The sequence below is a fragment of the Triticum dicoccoides genome, chromosome 1B (genome assembly GCF_002162155.2).
Source record: "Triticum dicoccoides isolate Atlit2015 ecotype Zavitan chromosome 1B, WEW_v2.0, whole genome shotgun sequence".
In the NCBI taxonomy this organism is placed as follows: domain Eukaryota; kingdom Viridiplantae; phylum Streptophyta; class Magnoliopsida; order Poales; family Poaceae; genus Triticum; species Triticum dicoccoides.
This window is the reverse complement of record NC_041381.1, coordinates 49,010,844-49,018,438: the sequence shown is the minus strand read 5'-3', so window position 1 is coordinate 49,018,438 and position 7,595 is coordinate 49,010,844. Positions and strand designations below refer to the sequence as shown.

General features: G+C 47.5%; 1 pseudogene; it reads right to left on the bottom strand.

Moving 5' to 3' along the window:
* Positions 1–1,417: 1,417 nt before the first annotated feature.
* On the bottom strand, positions 1,418–1,496 carry LOC119351033 (annotated as a pseudogene).
* Positions 1,497–7,595: the final 6,099 nt, after the last annotated feature.

Below are 7,595 nucleotides of genomic sequence, written 5' to 3'. Positions count from 1 at the left end.
TCTTCTTGTTATAGTAATATATGTCCCCAGTCCTTGACAGATAGGCATTAATAGGGCCCATTAAGCGAATATAGCCAACTTAGCAAGGGAAACCATAACCCCTCAACAAAAAAGCAAGCGAAACCATAGAGATTTTTTTCATAGCAATTGGTCGGTTTCTAAAAACATGATTTTATTTAAGAACACCTGTTTTGAAAAGGTTAACACATTTAAAAAAATGTGTGCACAATTTTTAAAACTGAACATTTCCAAAAAACGACGACATTTTTAAAATCGTGATTTCCTATCAAAAACATTTCCCAAAATTTTGAACATTCTACGAAAAACGCAAACAAATCTAAAATTGTAAAAACCAGGAATATATTTTGTTTTGTTATTAATTTTTTTGTACATCGCATTTCTGTGAAATTTCAAACATTATTAAATCCATTTTTTAAAAATTCCAATCATTTTGGAGTATCCAACAAAATTTGTATTTTCTAACATGTTTAAAATAACTCAAACATTTTTTGAAATTTCTGAACAATTTTGAAAATTTCTGAACATTTTTAAAAAATAAAAGGAGAACACAAAACAATAGAAAAGATCAAAAGAAAACCAGTAAAGAAAAAACGGAAAAAAGAAAAAAATAAAAAAAAAGACCAGAACAGTAAAAAACCAGACAAAACCTTCTGGATGGTTCGCAAAAACCTGACTGCTGTAGCTCCTATGCTAGCTAAAATGTCCTAGGCCACCCAAGTGCTAGTGTTGCTTCCTTTGTGCGAAACGCCGTCATTTGGACGCTCAATGCGTCAAATACAATTTGCCCCCTCCATTCCTTTGGACTTTCTACTCACGGGCTTCCTCTCCCAAAATCTGATGCCGGCATGCTCAATCCCCTCCGCCGCATTCTTCCCGCTCCCACTTTTTCTCCCCCTTCTCAGTCTCACCCTACGATCCATCGTGTCACTATAGAGCGGATGACTCATTCAAGGCTAGTGAGCATCAGAGAAATGCTTAATCACAATATTAATAATTCGCCCATATCATGCTGCAATATTCAAGCTGAAGTTTGAGTACCAAAATTCCCTCAATGTGAGAAATCAAGCCTCAAGGCGGGTTTTAAGACAGTTTACCATGTTAGGCAGAAAAATAGGGAAAACATGTTCGCTACTATAAAGGCGGATCTGTGGAACAATGCTCAATGGACAAGGAACTTCCAATCAATCAAAGTTAAAAAACAAGACTAGCTAAACAAATTAACCGGTGTGTCACAGTCCGAAGGGTGCAATGTTATTTGCAAGCAACCATCCAATTTAGGCAAAACCATACAGGCCGAATTAGCACTAAATCATTGAAACAGGAAATGTGATTGTCCAAATACAAGTAGTACATAGAAATGTAGCAGCACACAGAAGATGAAGAAACTAGGCAAAAGAGCATCAAAAACTCGATTTTGCATCATCCATTGTGATGTCTTGAAGGGGAATGTGAGTTAGGAGCCCCAATAATAGCAGATTGTTGTACACCAACTTCACAATTCAGTAAGACCCAATCCTGCTGGGGAAAAGCAACTTGCACCCACAGTTTGATCCGTAATTCTGCATGCTCACCATGGAAGGGAACTGAACATGGATGGAACCCCCAAAATCCCTTACAATGACCCCAATCATACTGCAGAGCTGGTGTGGTCGCCATGTCAGGGATGCTGACACGACATTTTCAGCAGTACCTGTACTACAAAAAATATGCATTTTTGGTGGTTTCCTGGTTTTACATAACAGGTATACAGAAACAGAGAAGAAAACACTTTTCATCAGAAAAATAAAGGCAGCTCTCCAACATAACATGCTAACATATTACCACCGAGAAAGGAAAACAAAATAAAAGCAGAAGCGTCACCCGTTTATTTTTCCTGAAGCTTGATGAGGCCCCCACCGAAATCAGTCTGAAGTTTCTCCTCACAGCCGTTCTCTCCAGCTTAGCATAGCACACAGTGTATTAGAGTTAGAAGAGGTTTACATCCTCACTAGCTTGTAACTCCTAAAAGATTGAACAAGAAAAGGCAGCAGCCTCATTAGTTGATTTCATGAAGCAATGTCAGTTTCAGCCTGAGGCTTCTCCTTCCACAGTTTTCTCCAGTGCTGCAACAGAATGATAGGATACCATTGCTGGACGATGCTTAGCTGATAAATATGACATCATTGCAAGCTAGCCACATTGCCCAAAACTATTATGTTTACATTCAAAAACTGCTATCCATCTTAAGCAAAAATATTAATCAGCATACTTCTCAGGTTACTTCTCACTCATCTTAATCAGCAACCAACATATGACTGAGCAGCTAAAAATGATGAACCTGCTAGCGTTCTTAAGCAAAAACGTTGAACCTAGTTAATTCAAAACAGATCAACCGTTCTGCTATCATGGGATAGAAAGTGTGATCCACACCGGCGGCGGCGAGAACCTGCACCTGTTGTACTCTTGCCCGAGCGCCTCCATCTTCTTCAGCGTGCTGTCCTTGAGGCTGTACACCCCAACAGCACGAACGTCCACATCGTCATCATCCCAAAGCGAATAATACTCCTTGCGCACGGCCCTGAGTCTGTCGTCAGTGAAATAGACGCAGCCGGCCTCGATCTCCGAGCGTCCCCTCGTCGGCACGCACAGCGAGTTGTTCACCCCGACGAACAGCGCGACGTCGCCGATGTCTCTTGTCTCATTCCACTGCCCGTCGTCGCCGAGCACATGGACCTTGAACGAGCATGTCCACCCTTGCCGGTCGTACCGCTTCTTGGTCACATGACCGTACTTGAGCACCACCATCAGCCGCCCACCGGGTGCTGCCACCAGGTACTTGAGAGGCCGGCGCGAGCTGCCTTCTTCGATGGTCAGCCTTGGCGTGACAGCCGTGCTTGTGTACTCGCCAGACTCCGCGTCACGCTGCCACACCTCGACAACACCCGAGTAGGTGACGGAGTAAAACTGGCCGTCGTGGTGGATGGCGTCCTCGACTCCATCCTCCGACCGCGCCAGCTTCCAGACACCGTCGTCCGCCGTGGCGAAGGCCGGGGCGCCGAAAACATCCCAGAGGATAAGCATGGCGGTGCCGTAGCTGCCGGGGCGGCACGGAGAAAGGACAACCTTCCGGTAGAACATATAGTTGGGGGCGAACGAGTAGCCCCCGTACCCCTCACGCCCCAAGGAAGTATCTGGGAACGGCGGCCCGCGGCCATACCGGATGGTCAGAAAGCACCGGACACGCACGGTGAACGAGTCGTGGGGCCACCTGCGGTCGTTGAAGATGCCCATGGTGGCGATGTGCGGGAGCGCGTGCTGCTCGCCGGTGGCGGGGTTGACGAGGTAGATCTGACCAAGTTCGTCAGCCGTGGCGAGCCACCCGCGGGACGAGCCGAGGACGACGAAGTGGCCGCGCAGCGCGGGGCCCGGGGCGCGCACGGTGGCATCACGCCGGTCGGCGACGGAGAAGAGCTCGGTGGTCTCCGTGGTCTTGCCGGGGAGGAGGAGCCACGGCACGGATAGCTTGAATCCGCCGCAGGATGCTGCGAAGACCGCGGCGAAGGCGATGCGGTCGAGGAACCCCAGTCGGTCGTGGATGTTGTCCAGCAGCTCCGGCGGGAGGCTGGGGCAGCGTCTGGGGGCGAAGGCTTCCCTGACGGCGGCCGGGGCGTTCCGTGGCATGCTGGCACGTAGACGTAGTCTCCAACAGATCGATCGGGTGAGGAGGGGGATCGATCCAGTATTAAGGACGGCGATCGTGTGTGGATTTCTGCCAGGTTATGATCAAGACGATCCTTGGATTACGTCTCGATCCGAGTTACAATAGGTAACGGCACAAGTGCCTTGTTCTCCGACGCGGAAACCACCACAATCGCTCCCCTCTTAACCTGGTGTCTGGTTCAAGTCTATACCTTTAAGCATCTCCAATATGCGCGCAACATGCAACACACTAAAATAACTTTTACAGTATCGAAATAGCAACTTTTGCACGCAGCAGAGCTATGTCTCCAGCGTCCGCTGGAAAATATTACGCACACGAGCCGCTCCAGTAGGTGCGGTAAATATACAGAGCTCGCGCCCAGCACAAACAACATAACCACATAAAACCAAGAAATCAAACACATAAAATTCAAATAGCATAGTTCAACCTCAACACCACAAACTAGTATGATACAAATAAAAGTAGATAAATGATACTACGGTGCAAATATTCTAGAAACTACTCCTCGTTGTCGTCCTCCTCCTTGGTGGTGTAGTCCGATGACATAAAGGCATCATCCCACCAAGGACCATTGTCGTCAAAGGTCGACGCCTGTCCCAGTTTGCACTGTGCTATTGCCACTGCCTTCCGCGCGCCCCTGTCCGCCCGTTCTGCGGCTCATAGCGCCCTCCTCTGCACCCAGAAGTTGTTCTCCCTGGTGACATCCTCCGGAAGCGCTGGCGCCACTCCTCCATGGCGTGCTCGTCCACCTCGGCAATGAGGAGGCAGCGCTCCCGCCTACGCTGGATGTGGCGGTCCTCATCGGTGATTAGCCGCGGCGGAGGCGCGAGGTCCTGCGCCTCCTGGCGCGTCCGAGCGTCCGATAAATTCATCTACGACCGTGGCCGGTTGAGGCGCCACGCCGCCGCATCATATGCGGGGGCAGCCACGTGGGCGGTCGCGAACATCCCGAGGCCGAGACATATGTCATCGGAGTGGATCTCCGCATAAAACATTCCGGAGGGGCGGTTGCGCGGCGGCATGTCGGCAGCGGGGGAGAAGGCACGGCGGCGTCGGTAGAAGGGTGCAGTGGCGTAGGGGAACGGGTGTGGCGGCAATGGCGGAGCGCTGGAGGCGAGGAAGAAGGGGGAGGCCGGGAAGAAGGAGGCATTGGAGCGGTGGTTGGCGGCACGCGCGTTCGGGTTTTTATAGAGCGCGCCGGGCCGCTTTTTCGCGCGCGTAGATCTTTTCCCGCGCCCGCTTGAGCGCGCCAAACCGCCCCGCGCGCTCTAAAACTCGCCTTTTTCCCGCGTGTGCGATATCTAGGGCGCATGTTGGGGATGATCTTTAAGATGAAGGAGTAAGCTTGAAAAGACAAACAGTAATTTCAATCTACAGAATGATGTGGCGTGCAAACCTCCTATCCCGGAAATAATGTCAGTGATTACCTCCTTGCAGTCAGGCACAATTCTCATCTGGGTAAGCTATAGATCAGAAGGTAGGCGAAAGCCTCACGACATGACATAGCCTCAAGGACCACCGAGGACCACTGGGTCAACAAGTTTTGGGCACACCATAGCCGATCTTAGATACTGCCCCATCAAGTCCCTGCAAATCACTGAAAGAGCGCATATTTGATGCTCCAAAAACCGCTCCATCCAATCATTTTTGCAAGGCCCAGAGCAGAAGGAATCCATCACTGTCGATCGACTGGGTTCCTTGGGAATTTTTTTTTTAAAAGAGGTTTTTTTTTTGGAAATAGAGGCATGCTCCCGGCCTCTGGATCATGATGATGCATGCGGCCCTCTTATTAACAATCCAAAGAGTATCGTCATAAAGGTCTTACAGCTCGCAAACGGAGCAAAACAAAGTAAAATAAGGAAAAATACATGCAGACAAAGACAACCGATACGGTGATAAGAAGGATAAGCTCCCTAGACTCCTATCATGTTATGCGAGCGTCATTCGAACCGGTTGAATATAACCCGAGCTACCATCTCCCATTGGTTGCACCCAGTAACCAAAGGCTCCCTGGAGTCCATAGGAGTGAGTAAGGACCACGTACGGATCCAAGCTGTAGCTCTGAAGATAACCTGCAAAAAAGTTAAAGTGTGTTGTCTGTTCAAAATCATATCATTCCTGCAGTTTCATATAGCCCATAATAGCGCACATATTCCAATCTGAATACGAGCCGCAGTAATCTGTTCAACCCCAGCTAACCACATCCCAAACAAAGACGCAATATCTACTGGAGGATTGATATTAAAAGCTATATGAATCGTTCTCCAAAGTAACTTGGCTAGTGGGCATTCAAAAAATAAATGTTGTATTGTTTCATCTTGATCACAAAAACAACACAGTGAATTGCCTACCCATCGCCTCTTAATTAAGTTGTCGTTTGTGAGTATCACTTGCTTGTGAACAAATTACATGAAGATTTTGATACGCAAAGGAACCTTAACCTTCCAAATGTGTAGTGACCATGAGGGGGTGCCAGAATTAACCAGATCCATATAGAATGATTTCACCGTAAACATCTCATTCTTAGTTAACTTCCAGTGTGTTGAATCCGGCAGGTCGGAGAGTTGAACTTCTATCAATCTCCGAACCAAGTGCATCCAGGCGGTCCATCTCTCACCAACTAACACACGTCTGAACTGGATGTTTAAGGGGATAGTTTGAAGGACGGTGCCTACGTAATCCTTCTTACGTTGCACAATATTATAGAGGGTATGATATTGTACGGCCAAGGACGTCTCTCCTAACCACGTATCTTCCCAGAATCTTGTTGGCATCCCGTTACCAACCAAGAATTTGACCCTACGAAAGAAGAAATCCTTCGTTCTCATAAGTCCCTTCCAGAACGGTGAGTCAGTCGGTCTCATGGTAACCTGGGCTAGTGTTTTCGAGTGCAAGTACTTATTGCGCAGGATTTGGGACCACATGCCCTCCGGCTTTGTCTCTAATCTGTACAACCATTTTCTCATGAGACATTTATTCTTAATTTCTAAGTTCTCAATACCGAGCCCCCCCTGTCTTTAGGTCGGCAAAGGATATCCCATCGCGCGAGGTGGTATTTCCTCTTGGACTCATCAGACTGCCAAAAGAAACGACATCTAAAGAAATCAAGTCGCTTTTGGACCCCTTTCGGAATTTCGAAGAACGAAAGTAGAAACATCGGCATACTAGTCAGTACTGAGTTGATCAAAACTAGCCGACCTCCATATGACATAAGCTTGCCCTTCCAGCAGCTAAGTTTTTTTTCAGTTCGTCCTTCAATACTTTTCCATTCTTTATTGGAAAGCTTACGGTGATGGATCGGTATACCCATGTAATTCAATGGTAAGGCACCTAATTCACATACGAACAATTGTCTGTAAGTATGTTCCTCGTCTTTGGCCCTCCCAAAACAGAACACCTCACTCTTATGAAAATTAATTTTTAAGTCAGACAATTGTTCAAATAGACACAACATAAGTTTCATATTACGTGCCTTAGCCATGTCATGTTCCATGAATAAGATAGTGTCATCAGCATATTGTAGGATGGATACCCCTCCATCGACTAGATGGGGAACTAGACCCTCTACATGGCCATGCTGCTTGGCCCTGCCAATAATGATGGCCAGCATATCTACCGTAATATTGAACAGAAGAGGTGACATAGAATCTCCTTGTCGCAGCCCCTTATGAGTCTGGAAATAGTGACTGATGTCATCGTTCACCTTGATTCCAACACTACCTTTCTAGACTTGGGTATCCACTTGGTTCCTCCAAGTTTCACTAAAACCCTTCATGCGCATTGCCTGCTGAAGAAAAGGCCATTTTACTTTATCATAAGCCTTCTCAAAATCCACTTTGAAGATAACCTCATCGAGTTTCTTCGAGTGAATCTC